General features: G+C 39.2%; 1 protein-coding gene across 1 annotated transcript in view; it reads right to left on the reverse strand.

Annotated features, from left to right (window-relative positions):
* The window catches only part of LOC104543262 (chromosome unknown open reading frame, human C2orf43), a 110,673-nt gene that overhangs the window by 12,466 nt on the left and 81,391 nt on the right, over positions 1-16,816 (reverse strand). The gene's annotated exons all lie outside the window — the stretch shown is intronic.

Raw genomic sequence — 16,816 nt, forward strand, 5'->3', positions numbered from 1 at the left:
CAATCATTAAAAGGCATTATTAATCAATAGATTATTAAATTATTGACATTTCAATATGCAAGTCATTCAAATTTTCAACATAACAAATGATAACAGTAATGGCAAAGATAAGCATAGTTGAAAACTGCAGTCCTGCGTTAATATTGATGGTACTTACCCAGATAGGGCTGGACTGGACACCAAATGTCTACGCTTTACCTTTCTGAACTGTAAAGTATTAAAAATGGCTCAGTGCAATATATTGTGAATTGGTCTGCAAGATACTGTCTCAGAGACATAAAAGATTGAGTCTAATGTTTGGACACCTAATTAAAAGCAGACTAATTTTATGAGGTGTTGAGTTCTGGCAGGTCCCATGTATGTCAGACAGCAGTGGGAACTAAGCGCTTACAAAAAGTGGTTCAGTTTGCCTGGATGCCTAAGTATTCATAAATTTAAACATTTTGACACAGAAGGACCACATTGTGCCCACCAAGCCTGGCTTCTGTTACAGCAGAACCTACAGAAGCTCAGCAAGAAATTTCAGCGTGCAGTCCAAAACTTGGCTTTGAACAAGCACGTACCTGTTAATTATGAGTTTTGCTGCTAGAATAAACCTCATGTACTAAACTGCACAATCCAGAGTTGCTGCGTAACCATCAGTGTTGCAATAAGTCTGCAGATAGTGAGAGGTCCTCCAAAGGCTGCTCAGACTTACCCAGTTTAGTAGGGGTTATCCACTTCTGACATCAGTGCTGTACTGAAGATATGTGCAGATACCATTATCCAAAGAATTAGCACTTGTTTAACCCTTTTTATTCTGCCCAGTCAGCTTACAGCTAATAAGATGGCCAAGCCTTTCCTGACCTCACAATATGGAGCCTCTATGCTTGTTGGATCACAGAGACATTCACAACATAAATGGGAATGCAGGGCAATATTCTTTCTCATTAGTTTGCAGAACCAATGGCAGAACCTGAATGGCTAAATTACCTTAAAGCGTTTCAATTTCCAGGTCTCAGAATAACTGAAAGTATTCTAAAATACTAAATCCTCTCTTGAAAAACAGAAGAAAATGGAAAGACTCTGACTTTCTAAAATCTGAACCAATGAAGTTTTGTGCACAAATAGTTAATGACAGTGTTGGATCTGATACAGGTCTGAGATCGGAGTAATACATTCTCACAATGTGTGATGGGGAGGAAATGGCAATCACATAGGTCTTTGGTGGTGACCAAAATACGGGGTTGGCTGAATTCCAGCTGTGCTCTAAGGAAACAGAACGCCACCAGAGATTTGATTGATGGCTCCAGAGATCAAATGTTAAAAGACAAAGTCAATGCTCTCAAGTGAAAAAAAAAATATCCTAGAAAGTAGTATCTGCTTCTGAGCCAGCCAAAGATGTGGCTCAGTTATGTGCCTGCAGAGCTCTGTCTTTTTCAATTAAACATCAAACGCAGTTAGTGCACGTTCCTCCTTTCCTAGACAAGACGAAAGGGTTGCAGTTATGACATCATACAGATGATCCACAAAATTTCCTGGTCCCATCCTGTTCTACTGGGCAAAGGTGCCTCCGTGCAGTTCTGTGTCTAGCAACTCAGACATCTAATCCTGTGGTGCAGCTGGCAACAGTCTGTCCATACACAGCACTGTTAAGTTCATGCCCTGACATTGGCCTTCTTTTTCTCAATTCAGCTCTAGTGATGCATTATACACCTTTGTTTTTAGGAGGACACACATCTTAGAATGTACCTTCAAAAATCACCTAGGAAAATCTTAAATTAGAGGTATGAAAGATAATGAGGAATTCCGTAGGTATTTAATTAATTTCAGATTGATTCCTGTTTCTAATGTGACAAATATGACTTTAATGTTCAAAGCTCCTACCTATAAGTGAAGCTATCTGTCAGAAGCACTGCTCTGTGTCAGAAGGAAAGGCCGATGATGGAGAGCAGCCCCTGCTGCCCTAAGTGCTGGTCCTTAATGTGATGGATGTGTCTTACTATGGATTTACAAGATTTCACAAAGCACCTAGTGCAGGAGCCTGGATTTGGCAGGGTATCTGTGGCAACAGCACTTGTACCCAACCCACTATATGAGGATTTTAGCAAGCCAGGCCTTTTACTTTCCAGTCCAGAATAGGGTTGTTTTAGTAGGACACGGTAGACAGCCTATAGCTGCAGTCAGAACTTTTGCCATTACCAGTTCTTGGTGAGTCCTGCTCAGATTTCTGAGTTGTTCGTGCGTTTTTTGCAGTAAAAAATAAGAAAGGAAGTAGAATTCACACACTTAGTAAGCTTAGATTAGTCATAAGTTCCTAAAAGTAAAACCGTAAGACAGCAAAGGCAATAAGGACACTCCTCTAAAAGGAACCGTCTCTGAAGGCTTGTGCGCTGTGCAAGAAAGGGGACCAGGAAGGCAGGATTAAGCTAAACCGGATGAATGGCAAGGTTCAAGAGTCTGTTTCAACCAAACAGAAATCCTTCAAATTTTGGAAACATGATCCTAGGGAAGCCAATAAACAGGAACTTAAACTTCAGCAGGCGTTAAGTAAGAGGAAATTGCACAGAGTGAAAGTAGGTTTCCATGAACAAACATTACAAGATTTAAAAATAAACAATAAAATATTCCTTAGGGATATCAGGAACAAGAGGCCTACAACAGAATTTGTACAGGCTGGGGAGTAGCTAAAGAAGGTAATTACACTGTTTGGAAGCCAAACGACTTTCCTTTTTTTGGATCCAACTTTCTTGCTCAAACCATCCAGGACGTTTCTGCTTTCTATATTCTTTTTGTGGCAATAACAATTTCTCTTTGAGCAGTGAGGTATCAAGAGGTAGCAAGAACAGGGAATACAGAACATATCAGGGTACATTTAAGACTTTTAAAGAGCCTTAAATACAGAATTGCTGAATTTGAAACAGTCCTGCTATGCAAGAATCACGCTGTCCTGTCACTTCGGGAGTAGAAAATACTGTCGAATAGCCACTGATTCTGCAAAGAAAAATACTGATCTATAATTTCTTGAACATTTCAATAAGCACAACCAGATGACAAAAATTACAGGTCTTCTAAAGGCTCTGTTACACTCCACGCAATAAACTTTGGTTGAAACTAAACAGCTGTAAAAAGAAAGGTTGTAATACATTAAGAAATAGTCTGGAAACAAAGAAAGAAGATTAGAATTAGATTAGATTAGATTAGATTAGATTAGATTAGATTAGATTAGATTAGCTGGTTTTCATCACAGCAAGGAATAAGGTCTAGATTCATCACAAATACAAAAAAACCTGGTGATCTGATAATTTCTGGGATGGGTTAAACCACCTCTCAAGATAAGGCCTTTAGACCATAGCTTGAATTAAGTGCCTAAACTGAGGTGAGACGAATCCTGGCCTAAAAGTCTAGTCCAGCTTCATATTGAAATCATGGGCAACTTATTTCTTAATGATCTGGTCAATGGATAAGTAACTTATTGATAGCATTTGCGAGGACCTGGCAGTGAGAAATGTGAGAGAGACCTAGAGACAGAAAAAAATCAGCGCATGAGCAAATGAAATTCAAGCTGAAGAAACAGTAAGCAACATACATGCAGAAAGGGACCAAAATATTCTTAACCCTTACATGCTTCTAAATTAATGCAAAGAATGGAAGCAGAAACAAGAGACCCTTAAGATGATTGTTGTTCACTGCACATTTACTCAGTCAAATCATGTATTACTTCATACATAGGAGGAGGATGATGATACTGAATTCTGCAGTACCATTACAGGAATCATATAACATGACCACACCTGAAGAACTGTGTATGCTGGCAGTCAAAGAAGTACAATTAAAGATGTGTTGTTGCCATCATGTTCAAGATACTTCATGAGACACTGTTTTTCCCTCTCCTACAGCACAATAAATTAAAATGCAAAATAAAAGGAAGTACTTTTCTAGTGCTATATGCAATTAACTATGAACCTTACTGCCACAGGAAACTGATAAGCACACATATTTGCCACATTCACATCTAAGCATGTTGCCCTGGGCTCCTTAATTATAAATACAGTTAATACAATTAAACTTAGTGCACATATCTACAAAGGCCAGATAATTTATACTTCCAACAACCCCTCCTTTTTCAGGTACTGTTCTCTAGGTCTGCTATCAATCTTGCTTGGTTTCCTCTGGGTAAGTCCAGTGGCTCATCTTTCTCCTGATTCTTACAGACAGTATTTCAGCTCATTCTAGAGAGTGGCTCTCTTCAACAGTAGAGCTGTAGCTCTTTAAGCCCATGTACCTCTTCATAAGTATAAAAATCATGTCTCTGTTTACAACACAACATGTTAACCCATATCAGCTTGTGAACCAGAATATTCCCAGGATTTTTTCCTGCAGAACTATTCCTTAACCAGTGATTGACCTTCCTTGTACTTAATTTACATGGAGAACAACTTGGCTTTTTGAGGAATGACAGTATTCTCCTCTCTGTGCCTCCAACCACTTCTCTTAGCTTGTGAAGGTCATTTTGACCCTGTCCCTCTTCAGCATATCTGCAGCATATTGTAGCATGGTGCTATCTGTAACCTCAGCAAACACACACTGCATTTTGTCAGTCACATCCCTAACTCAATCACTGTAGATTAAACGAATGAAGATAAGGCTGTTACAAACCCCTGCTAGCTACACCTTTCCAGTTTCAAAAATTCTCCTGAATCCCTCTTTCCAAACTGCCACACATCTGTCTAGTAGCTGTTTCAGGTATGTCATATTTCCCAAACTTTGTTATAAGAAAAGAACAGGAGACACGGTAAAAATCGTTATGAAGGTCAAAATATCCTGTATCTGCTGCCTCCCTCTAATCCACATTACACTGTAAGACTAATGTCTATAGAAAGCTATATTGAAAGAGATACCACTACAGAGCTGGACTCTTCTCTTTTGCTGCAGTGCACGGTCAAATCAGGCTTCTTCAGAAAGGCTATTTTTCTGAAAAGCTAAGTCACAAGTTCAGGGAGAAATCTCTGCTATTTCCTAATGATATACTCTGCTAACCTTGGCATTTTTTGAATATTTAGTTCTTTCCTTTCACAAAAAAAAGTTGTTCTGTTTCCTTACTTCATGAATGTGGAGCTGCTTTTTCAAAGGAAATAACTCAGAAGAATTAACTCACTTTCTGTGTGTAATTAGAAAGCCATCTCCAAAGGCTCTCAGGGACTGTTACCATGAGCACTTGAGCAGCTCTGAAAATCACAGCATCATAGAATCACAGGATGTATTGGGTTGGAAGGGACCTTTAAAGATCATCCAGTCCAACCAGTGAGCAAGGATAATGTTACCAGATCAGGTTGCTCAGAGCCCCATCAAGCCTGATCTTGAATATCTCCAGGGATGGGGCCTCTACCACCTCTCTGGGCAACCTGTGCCAGTGATCTACCACCCTCACGCTGAAGAACTTTTCCTAATATCCAACCTAAATCTACCCTTTTCTAGTTTAAAACCATTACCCCTTGTCCTATCACTACATGCCCTAGTGAACAGCTCTTCCCCAGGCTGTGAACTGGGTACATCCATCTCAGCAATGAATTGTGCAAAATGAATGGTCTCTAAAATCTTTCTTTAGGCTATGCAGGGGAAGGTCATCTTGTGAGATCACCTTGTCAGCTCTTGCTACCTGGTCCTACAGTCTCTGGAAAGACTTCCAACCTGTGCTACTGCTTTCTTTAGCTGAAAGTCTCTAGAGATTCCCAGAATCATTACCAAGAGTCCTGGAAAATATTTGTTGGTTTTGATTGTCATGATTTCAAGTACAATACAACATGCAACCTAGAGGCCACGTGCTGAACTTCCTGAGTGATTTAAGTAGTCTCACCAAAATCATCACTGCACAAGATAAAGCACACGCAGGAAGAAGAGGGAAATATCTGAGGTTTAGTAAAGACAAAAGGAGACCGAAGTCAGTATTCTGAAAAATCATTACATGTGAAAGATAAGCCTGGATGTGGGATGAAAGGTCAGGAGGCCTGGAATTTTTCTGAACTGTCACTCAAGTCCTCTGAGTCTCTGTGCAAATCACAAAATCTGTATGTCTGTTTTATCACTTTAAAAACATGCTTCAGGCTGCTGTGACAATGAAGTGGTTTTTGTAGACTGTCTTAAAAATACTTGAAGTGAAAAGCACTGTGTAAACACAGTGATTATTAATTTGTTCTGGAAAAATATATTTCTTTAACAACAATGAAATGTACAGAGCCAAATTCATCATGTCCAGTTAGAATTGGCCACTACTACCTTGAACTTTGCATTTTACAGCAAGCAAATAACAAAAATTTTCAGAGATATTTGATGAAGAATATATCAAAACTAGCTCAAGGGCTAGGCTGTAAGTAGCCAAAGTCAAGATGTGTCTCTGTGAGAAAGTTGTACATGTTGAACTTCAAATCTTTCTCTAAACTAGCTTAGTGAAGCCAACACAAAAGGCTTGGAGGACACAATACTGCCCACACATATGCTTCTGCATAAGATCTGCTGCCTCTTTGCTTTTAACAGGAATGCTTAAAGTGATAATTTTAAATATTTGAAGGATCAGAACCATCCTGTAGTTTGAACTAGGTATGTTTTCCATCAGACCCCAACTGATATTCAGTTCAACTGAAATAGGCTGATCTTGTAATAAAATTAAGGTGTATGCAGTGTTTGCATGAGCTTTATGAAAAGTTGTGCAGTTGATAGACTTTTCTACTGAAAGCAAGGCAGTTCTACCTGCTTGCTGAAGGAGAAGCTTAATCAGTGATAAATCACCAAAACATTCAGTGTCTGAGGGACACCACCACAGCACAGCTATGATGAGATATATGAATGAGGTGAACACCAAATATATTGGTTCCTTTGGTAACCTGGATACTCAGACCCTAAAACGAGAACAGAGTTCTTATAGAAATGCATGTGAGCGTTTCAGAACCCTGCTCAGAAACCCACACAATGATCTGAGAGCACTGCACTTGGCACGGACAGTTTGCAGTACCAAGGCCGGGGCTGAATTCCAAATTCTGGCTCACAGAGATTTGACTCAAGAAAACATCTCCATCCACTGTGGATACACAAACTGCAGTCCTCTCCTGAAGGGACTTTGGAATAAAAAAATAGATTTTACTCTTTTTTATCCTTTGCCTGGATGGCAAAAGCCCTCTACGTCTGTGGTTTTGATTCCCCTCTAGGAAACAGGCTCCTAAAGATTTGGTCTTGAATCAGCCTAGGGGAGGAAGGTATGGAAGCTCTTCAGCTTTTCCTGCCAAAATACTTTTACTTATTCAATTTGTTTATCTGGTTTAACAGTCTAAAGCAAATTCCACCAAGTTTTTTCCTGAAATTTCTAGGTCTAATCCCATTCCTCCAAATTCATACTTATGCAGACACTGGACTGATAAATTATGAGTAGGCCTGGTCCAGTGAGATAATCCAAAGTACAGAAAGAAAAGAATAGGACTTGAATTTCTGTGGGATCATGGCCTCTGTAAATATTCCTTCACATGGGTTTTCACACAGCAACGAGGAGAGGAAAAACACTTCTTAAAAAGGAAAAAAAATGTGGCTGCAAAGCTACAGAAACTGGCCAATGTACCTGACGGCAGCTGCAGACCCCCAAAGCATTTCTGAAACATTCTATCCTGTCTCAAGTTGTAATTAAACCCCTGTAATTCATAACCAGGCCACCAGAGTTTAGTAATTTAAAAAGTCTATCATTAATTATATAATTATCATAAACGATAAAGCCTTAAAGCTTAAAAGTGAACTGAAAGTTTTAACAAATATTGTGTTCATCATGCTTTTAACACATAAATACCTTCAAAAAATATCCTGAATTTTATATGCAGATCTTTTATATACACAGATTACCTTGAAAATGGAAGCCCTTCATTTATTCCCAGGTCAGGCTTATGAAATTAACTGCCAACTTAGCTTCTCCCCATGATCCTGCCAATGACCTCTCTCCTGCCCTGGTAGGATCATTCCCTCTCCATGGATTAAAGGTGATTAAGGATCAGTGTCAGTTCAGTCTCACACATTTGCTAAGCAGAGACGACAAACTGTGCCAAAATGTGTTTGATTTATTTGTGGTGGTTTTGTGATAGAGGAACCCATGATTGGGCTCAAACCAAGGATCCAGAAAAGAAAAGAGTGCTTTATATCATTGGTAGCTCTTTAACCCAAAGTGTCACAGCAAGGACTTAATATCCTTCAGCTAAATTATTAGTTTTCACAAACAATAATGACTGAAATCAATCAAGCTTTTCAGTGCTTAGGGTTATTTAACCACCCATTCAATTAGCCAGTTGTTAGATGAATACCTGTATCTATTGAGCTCAACTTCAAACACATTGACATATCCGCAATGCAGTCAAGCCAATAACATATTAAGTAAAAGATTTCCTGATTTTGAAGAAACACAAGTCTAGCAGCGTTATTATTACTTTCTAAAGATTTTAGAACTAAATCCTGAACTGACATGTTGTCAGCTGACTCTATGGCTATCAAGAGATATATGCTGGAACTTGGAATGCTGGGCTAATTTCTGGGAAAAAAACCACACTTCTAGCTCAGGACAGATAAACATTATACTTGATTGCTGAAGCAATACAGAGATCTGTACTTGGAATGAAATTTGTGGTTTTCCTCAAGTCTTTAAACTTCTTGCTTGATTTCTGAATATCCAAAGATTATTTGCTTGCTTATTTGCAAGAAAAAGATTAGATTAGGGCTAGATTAGTCTAGCACTGGGAACTGAGGGGTCACATTGTGTTGTCTGTAGAAATTCAAGATCACTTGGAACTACATCTGTATGGAAAGAAATAATTCAAAAAATAATTACACATGGTGCACATGCCTGTAAAATATAAAAGAGAGTTAAGTATTTCCAACTTAACCCTGATGAACTTTGAGAGATATACATGCCCCTGACTAATTTAAAAATAAACTCTGTGTTGTAGTGTCATGACTAGACCTCGTTCTGTGTGGCTTTGCTCTGCAGTCAGTATCTTAATTATGTAAAAATAATACTGCATTCTTTGCAGGGCTAAGGACATGAATTTACTGTGATAGAAAGAATAGACAGAAAGAGATGCCATACTAATGAAACAATAGAGACAATAACAAGGGAAAAAAATCTTTTCAACTTTATTGGCTAATGAATTTCAGGAAATAATCAGAATAGTTCCTTTTCCAACAAAAATGCGTGGTTGTGAAGATAGCCCCAATCTGGACACTTTAATGGATGCACACACACATTCTTTAATAGCTTGTTCATCAGACTAAAATAAACATAAGACTACAAAGGGTTACCCAAACTCACTTCGTTTCCTTACTGCTGTTGGCTTCAAATTATGTTGACTCTATCAACAAGACTGTGGCTCTAGGTGTAAATTTATTAAGTACCACACATCAAAATATTGCCCTATTTTTTAAGTTAGTAGGAGCTATGCTCTGGAATGGGTACAGGGAGAAACATGAAGCCAAATTATTACTTCAAGGTCCAGACAGCACAATTTCAACAGCACTATCTTTGAAAGAGCATACTGTATGATGTTCCAGTGTGGACAAATTCAGAGGAAAAGGAGACCACAGCCCTACCCTCATCATACTTCCCAAATGTAAATCTGATGCTGCTACTCTTACCATATTTTGACCAACCGATACCCTGAGCAGATGAATGCAGATTGTGGAGAGACTTCTGATGCTGTCCTACTAAGGCCACCACATACTAACTTACTGGTTTTTTACCAAGAAATAAATAAACTTTCTTTAGCTAGAACTGGAGGAGTTCGTAGGAGACCAGTGATCCTCTTGTGACTGTGGTGCAGGCTGTGGGTATTTCCTGTACTCCTATAGGGTAGTTGGAGACCCTGCAGCATGGCAAGTTTTTATCACCCCTCCTGGCCTCCCGCACCCATCTGCTACTTCCGGCTCCCTTGATTCTGTTCCCCACCTACAGAGAACCTATGCTTTAGATACTTCTTGCTTCGTATGTATTTTGTTAGCTTAATTTTTCCAGGTTGAATGTCATTTAGTTAATTCATGTATTTCTCAGTCAAGTAACACTTTCTAGCCGGTCTCTGTCCTCACCTGAGTTTGAGGCATTTAACAAAGGACAGCTCATTATCTTTACAAAACACCAATCTGAAGTGCAAACAGGCTCAGAAGAAATCCCTACAGTTCCTAAATAATCTTTTGCAAGTCATCTGTAATATAAAGGAATATTAACAGAAATACCAGAATGTGTAAAAGGAAATCCATTTTACAGCACATATGATGCAGCACATAGGATACAGCCCATTACAGTAAGAACTTCTCAAGGCCAAGAAATCAGCAAGTGACAACAAAGACACTGGTGAATAAGTGATATTTAGAACTCTCTTAATGAACTACAACCAAAATTTAGAGCTATGTACAAAAAGGCTACAAAAGCCTCAGGTCTTTAAGTGTCTACCTCTAGGAATGACGCCTTTATTAACTGGCAGACTTTTCTACCTGCAGAAGTATTTCCAGAGGTAACCTACCTATCTTTGGTAGGTCCTACTACAATGTTTCTACATCTTGCATTCAACCTGCAGAATGCAAACTCATTCAGACATTCAAACAGACATTTTCTGAACTTTCAGGTCTGCTTTTAACTAATACCTGACATTTTTTGCCTATATTTTCATTTCCACAAACATTGTGTTGCATCTATTCATCTGTTTCACTTGGTTCTTAATATGCTAAATTGTTCTGAAATTCCGGACGGTACTCTTGCATCTTTAATTAGTGTGTATGACATCCCAGAGCTGGAGGGCACCTCCACCGTTTTTTTCTGTCTTAAGGAGAATCAATGATATTGTGTCATTTTCAGCAGATACTTACCCATCCTGTCCTTAGGAAGCTCAGATGATGAAAGTTTCACTGTTTTCCTAGGAAATCCAGTCTAGAATTCCATTCTCACTGTTAACTAAAATCTAATTTGAATAACCTTTGTTGCAATCTACTCTATTACACATTACCTTGTCTACCATGGACATGTGGATTAGATTATTCTCCTTTACTTGAAAACTCTTACTCTTGTTGTAGACATGTTAAGTATTTCTGTGCTAGCACAAATGTTACCCTTTTGTGAATGTATGCAGTCAATCTGCTGCTCACCTTCAAATTCTTTGTATCAAACTGTCGTATATTCTCTGCCAATTGCTTTACCCGCTTCATATATATATACACACATACGTGTGTGTGTGTATGTATATATACAGGCACACACATGTTTATATATATATAAAAAGGCAATGCATTACAAGAACCAGTGGAACTATCTCTATGTTGCTGGATTTCTTTCTCCACAGATAGTAAGCACACCACATACTGCACTTTGGATGGCTTGGAAGTTTCTCAGAAAAAGTCACATGAATCCATCTGCCATGGTTTGGTCGACATAATATTCAGCAGGTCTCCCTGTCTTTAATATCTGGATGTAAAGACAAGTCCATTCACCCTTCTCTTTTGTCCTTGTCCTTCCTTACCAAGCAAGTTACGTCCCTTCATATTGATATTCTGGTTCTGTCAGTTATCTCACCTACACCTGTTAAGCCAATTAACTAATAGTTTTGATAATTTGTAAAGGCTTGCAAAACTACTTTATTTTCTGTACTTTTTTTACATTACATTACCTGCACATCATCTTCCTGCCAGTACTCCTTTGATCACTTATGAATGAATTTCTTTGTCTATCATAATTTTAGATGCTTTACGAGCACACTTTTGCTCACAATGCTATAGAAGACTTTTTAATCTTTTCCCTTAAACCCATCCTCAAGTGTTTTTTACTAAGTGTTTCAACATTAATCAGCTTTTCACGGCTAAGGAAGCCAACCCTCCCATGACACTGGTCTAACTGAAAGTGCTCCATTCTCTACACCTGTGCATACTTGCAGATATTCTTTTGAGGAAGTACAGTGGTTTTAATAGCCATGTCTTACACTCTATGAAAGACAAGCAAACTCATTACACAATCATTAGCCTCTCACTCTCTATAGTTTGTTTCCATACATCTTTTTTTTCCGATGTTGACACTGCAGTTTCCCAGGATAGTTCTGATGCTTTGCCTTACAAAACTATCATTTACTGTCAACATTTTCACAGAACGCATCTGCTATATCACCGTTTGCCATTTAATTGCTATTACTTTAGACCCTTGTTTGTGTTGGCTAAGGACCACAGTAGATGCTGGGGACGCATTGTGTCAGGTAGTGGCAATACTACACATAGGAAAACCTTAAATTATGCTGAGTACTGTGTTCAATTTTGGGCTCCACAGTATAAGAGAGACATTGAAATGTTGGAGAGGGTCCAGAGAAGGGCTACAAAGCTGGTGAAGAGTCTTTAGAATAAGTCTTATGAGAAGCAGCTGAGGGACTTGGGGTTGTTTAGTCTGAAGAAAAGGAGGCCGAGGGGAGACCTTTTATCTCTCTACAACTACCTGAAAGGAGGGTGTAGAGAGATGGGTGTGGGACTCTTCTCACAAGTTGCAACCGATAGAACAAGAAGAAATGGCACCAAGTTACACCAGGGGAGGTTTAGGTTAGATATTAGGAAAAATTTCTACACTGAAAGGGTTATCAAAGACTGGCACAGGCTGCCCAGGGAAGTGGTAGAATCACCATTCTTGAGTGTATTTAAAAGACCCCTAGATATCGTGCTCAGGAACATGGTTTAGAAGTGGGCATGGTAGAGTTAGATAATGGTTGGACTTGACGATCTTAGAGGTCTTTTCCAACCATAACGATTCTGTGATTCTATTTCTTTTGTCACACAAGGGACTCCCACAGAACCTCCACAAAGTCTTAGTCTCCTTCTCCCAGCAGGCTTCACTGATGCCTCCCTTAGTAAATCTGCCTAGCAGCAGGATAATTTCACAATAATATGGTATTATGAAACGCTTAAGAAATATTTTAAATACGCAAAATATTGGCAAGTTTGAATTACCATTTATGGCCTCTGTAAAGATAAACGGGGCGATAGACAAGTAAATTGACAAACTGCTGGTAATTGTAGGAAAAGGGAAGAGTCCTAACTGACTGCCTGATTAGTTCTTTTCTGTAGCAAAGTATTAGCTATACTGTGCAGGAGTGCTAAAGGTCCCAGTCAGGACTTGGCTTCAGTGTGTCAGAGGCTATTCAGACTATCAGGAAAAACATCTTTTCTGCTCGACAGATTTTACAATTTATTTCTGAATCCATCACTGTGCAACACTGAGTTGCAGATATGTATGCAGAGTTCTGTTTGTCCTCCTGGGGGACTACAAGCCGAGGGTAGAAGAAAATAGTTTGATTTCAATGGGAAGATTATTGCCAAGGAATACTATTTTCATGTGCAGCAGAGCTCATCTGTACTTTGACACACTGTAACATGACTCTTTCAAAAGTCATCTCAATTCTAAAGCAAAATTGCTTAAATTGCAAAGTGATGAATCAATTCTAGGTCGGATTCCCATGCTTAACTGAAATGCCCTGCAAAAAGCAGACTGAACTTCTTTTAAAGTACGTTTTCCTCAGGGGAAGTACTACTACCTGGTCACATTTTTGTTTTCTGTAAGTTGCCTGTCTTGTTTTAACGTTCTTTAGCAGAGTGCAACACCGGTTTCCTTTCCATTTTATCCTTTGCTTTTGAGGAAGCAATCTCTGTCATTCCTCAGACAGAGTCAGAAAACAGTGGTAAGAACTAATAACACCAAACAGCAGTGTAATTTCCTACGGGGAAAACATATTTTCTACCGGTAATTATTACGAACAGCAATCTTGGAAATATCGTATGACTTATTGTTTAAAATATCAAACAGAAGGAACTGCTTAGTATCAAGCATGACTAATGCAGGAACATGTGCCTCCACACAGGCACACACACATGAGATAAAAAGTTGATGTTTACAAGTTTACAAGATGTAAACATTGACTTTGGGTTCTACTTCAGTTTACACTTGAATCTACAATGAAAACATATCTGCTAATATACAACCATGATTGACACAAATGGGCAGAAATAGCTGCAATGGTTATGATGGACTTTTCCAATCTGCTTGGTATTATAGTTACAGGAAGATCAGAACTATACACGAAAATCAGTCAGCTGTGCTTGAGAAAGCACAGTAGAGGCTGAAGGCAAAAATAAAAATTGTTATTCTACAATTGCACCCAGGTGGTTTACAAACAATAGATGCTTTGTTGAGGAGTGCGAAAAACACTCATTTACTTTGTGTGATGAAGCATGTGCAGGTGAAGTGGGGTGTGTGATGGAAATTGAAATGTCTATGGATTTAATCCTGCCCTAAGTTACTTTGGAACAATTCCCATCATCCTCAAATGACAGAACTATCCCTTAGGTGGAGAAATTCATCTCCAGTTAAAGCTCTCGCATACCCTGGCAGATGGCCATGATGACGGGATTTCTGCTGTGGTCCAGATTTTTGGTCGTGGAAAGGGTCTGCTCTCTTACCCTGCAAGAGGGGCATAGAAGAGACTGCTGGAGGTGGTGCTCAGTCCCACAGGGAGTGACCAGGACGGACACGGTCTGCAGCAATTTACCATCTCCACACTGTGGTTCCTGCCTGAGCTCTACCAGGAATTAATAATTAATAATAATTAATATGCTCTTCTAGACAACGGTTTATGCATGTGAGTAGCTCTATGGAGGTCAGTGCTTTTTTTTGGATTAGGACCTGACACTGACACTTTCTTGAGGACCCTGATGAAATTCGGCAACTGGACCACCCCTTCTTTGAATAAGGTGAACTTCCTCTCAGGTGGAGTGGCTTTGATTGGTACACCAGCCTTCATTAAGCATAAAACCGCAACTGGTAGCTTGACGGAGTTTGATGAATCCAGCTAAATTCCCAACCAGTAAACACAAGTTACAACAGAGCCACGAGCTCTACTTCAGATACTCCTTGGGGGAGTTTAGATGGACACCTCTGAGAGAAAAGGCATGTGCCTACTGCAGAAGGGATTCTTCCCCTGAATTCAGGGGGCTTTCTATTTGGCCTGGGGAAAATAAAGTGCCACGTTGCACGTAACTCTCTGGCACTGGCAACTGTAGGTGCTAGCACTTAACTGGCATATATAGTATTTTTTTTCAAAATCCTTTCTGCTTTGTTGATGTTACTCCTTCCTTTTTCATACTGTTTGCAACACATCATTTGACTTGCTGCAAATTTGTGTGAGTAAATTGTATCCCTGGGGATGAAACCCCACCAGGGGTGAATAAACAACCTCCCCTTCCCCAGTGAAATCCCAACTGTGCCTCACATTTCATGGAAATGACCAGCAGTTCCACTATCAAAACATTCACGCCTCATGAGTAATATTTATGATGGGAGGTTTTTTATGTTGGGTTTTCCCCCCAAGAAGAAAAAGAGGAATAATTAACAGAAATAAACCCAATGCGAAATTTCCACATTATTACTATTATTTTCACAAGGCTTTCACAGGAAAGCAAAAGCTTTTTGCAAGTAATAAAAGTCCTTGTTAAACATCTTTCTTTCTTTCTTTTGGAAACGGGGTAAATTATGAAGCATATTGACTTTAAAAAATAAATAGGACTATAAATACATGAAAGTTGCTGCCTTCCTCCAGTAATTTAATATGAGCATCCTACTCTGAAATAAGGAAAAGTTTAGCTCACTCACAGAAAGAATAAAGAAGATGTGTGGTTTTTCCGTCAGCTTAAGCGCTGCCTTGGTAAGGTGAGTTGTCCGACTACATTAAACAAACATTTTAGTCAGCCATCACACAGGAAAATAAACAGTAGCAGAGGAAACATGAAAATATTAAAGACTGTTATTCTTTGGCCCCTTTTCCTGCGAAGCAGGTGATAAAATATTACTGTGTTTCCACAGGTAAGGAAACACGCTCTTAAACACTTCGCAGAAATACATATTACGATCATCACTTAAAATGTCAGAAGTGGATAGGGCTCAACGGTGACAGCACACAGGAGCCTGCCCAGAAACTCTGCAGAAGCACAGGATTTAATGCCGGCCTAGGCTGCTGTGCTACCTGCAGCAGCCTTCTGACCGTTGGCAATAGAAATTCAGATACAGGCAAAAAACCTCTTGTCAGAGACAGCTGTAGGGTTCCCTGATTTCGGGAAAGGCTTCTTCTCTTGAATCCTCATTCGTTAGATGCCAGGGAAGGAGGGAGGGAGGTTATCTGCTGTATCATTTTGACCCCTTTCTGCCCCACTGAGTACCACAGAATGCACCGAGGGAGAGGAGCCCTGCTGAGCTTCATCCTTTTTGCCCACCTGTGATACACTACATTAGACTGTTCATATTTAAAATTATTGAGTTTACGTATATATAATTTACTTACCAATCAGTAATTTCTGTACTCCATGAAATTTTGTCTAGCTATACATCATGTCTGAAATTCTGTATGTATTTCATTATAAAAATAGAAAAATATCCTTGGAATGATTTCTGCATAATAGCCAGAAGTTATCTAAAACTTACATTCATCAGAAGAAACAAAGCAATCACTTTTTACTACCAGGGCTTTGATTTCAGTCAGCCTGGAAAATAAATTAGAGAATTTGCTGGTCTAGGTTCAAAGATCTGCAGAGCTGTCCAGTGGCAGGAAGGAGGGAAAGCTTTTATTCTTACGCCCACTATGAAAAATGTAACTGTGAGAAGGCAAGGTGCTACCTGAAATCCTTTCTGCTGTAGTTTCTGTCTCTTCAAAAATGCTCTGTATTTTTAGACTGTCAGCCTGTCTAGCCAATGTGGTTTGTGGAAGCTGCTCATGACTAACATATGCATATATATATAAAAGGTTAAACT

Source organism: Mesitornis unicolor, unplaced genomic scaffold (genome assembly GCF_000695765.1).
Source record: "Mesitornis unicolor isolate BGI_N332 unplaced genomic scaffold, ASM69576v1 scaffold15517, whole genome shotgun sequence".
Taxonomy (NCBI): domain Eukaryota; kingdom Metazoa; phylum Chordata; class Aves; order Mesitornithiformes; family Mesitornithidae; genus Mesitornis; species Mesitornis unicolor.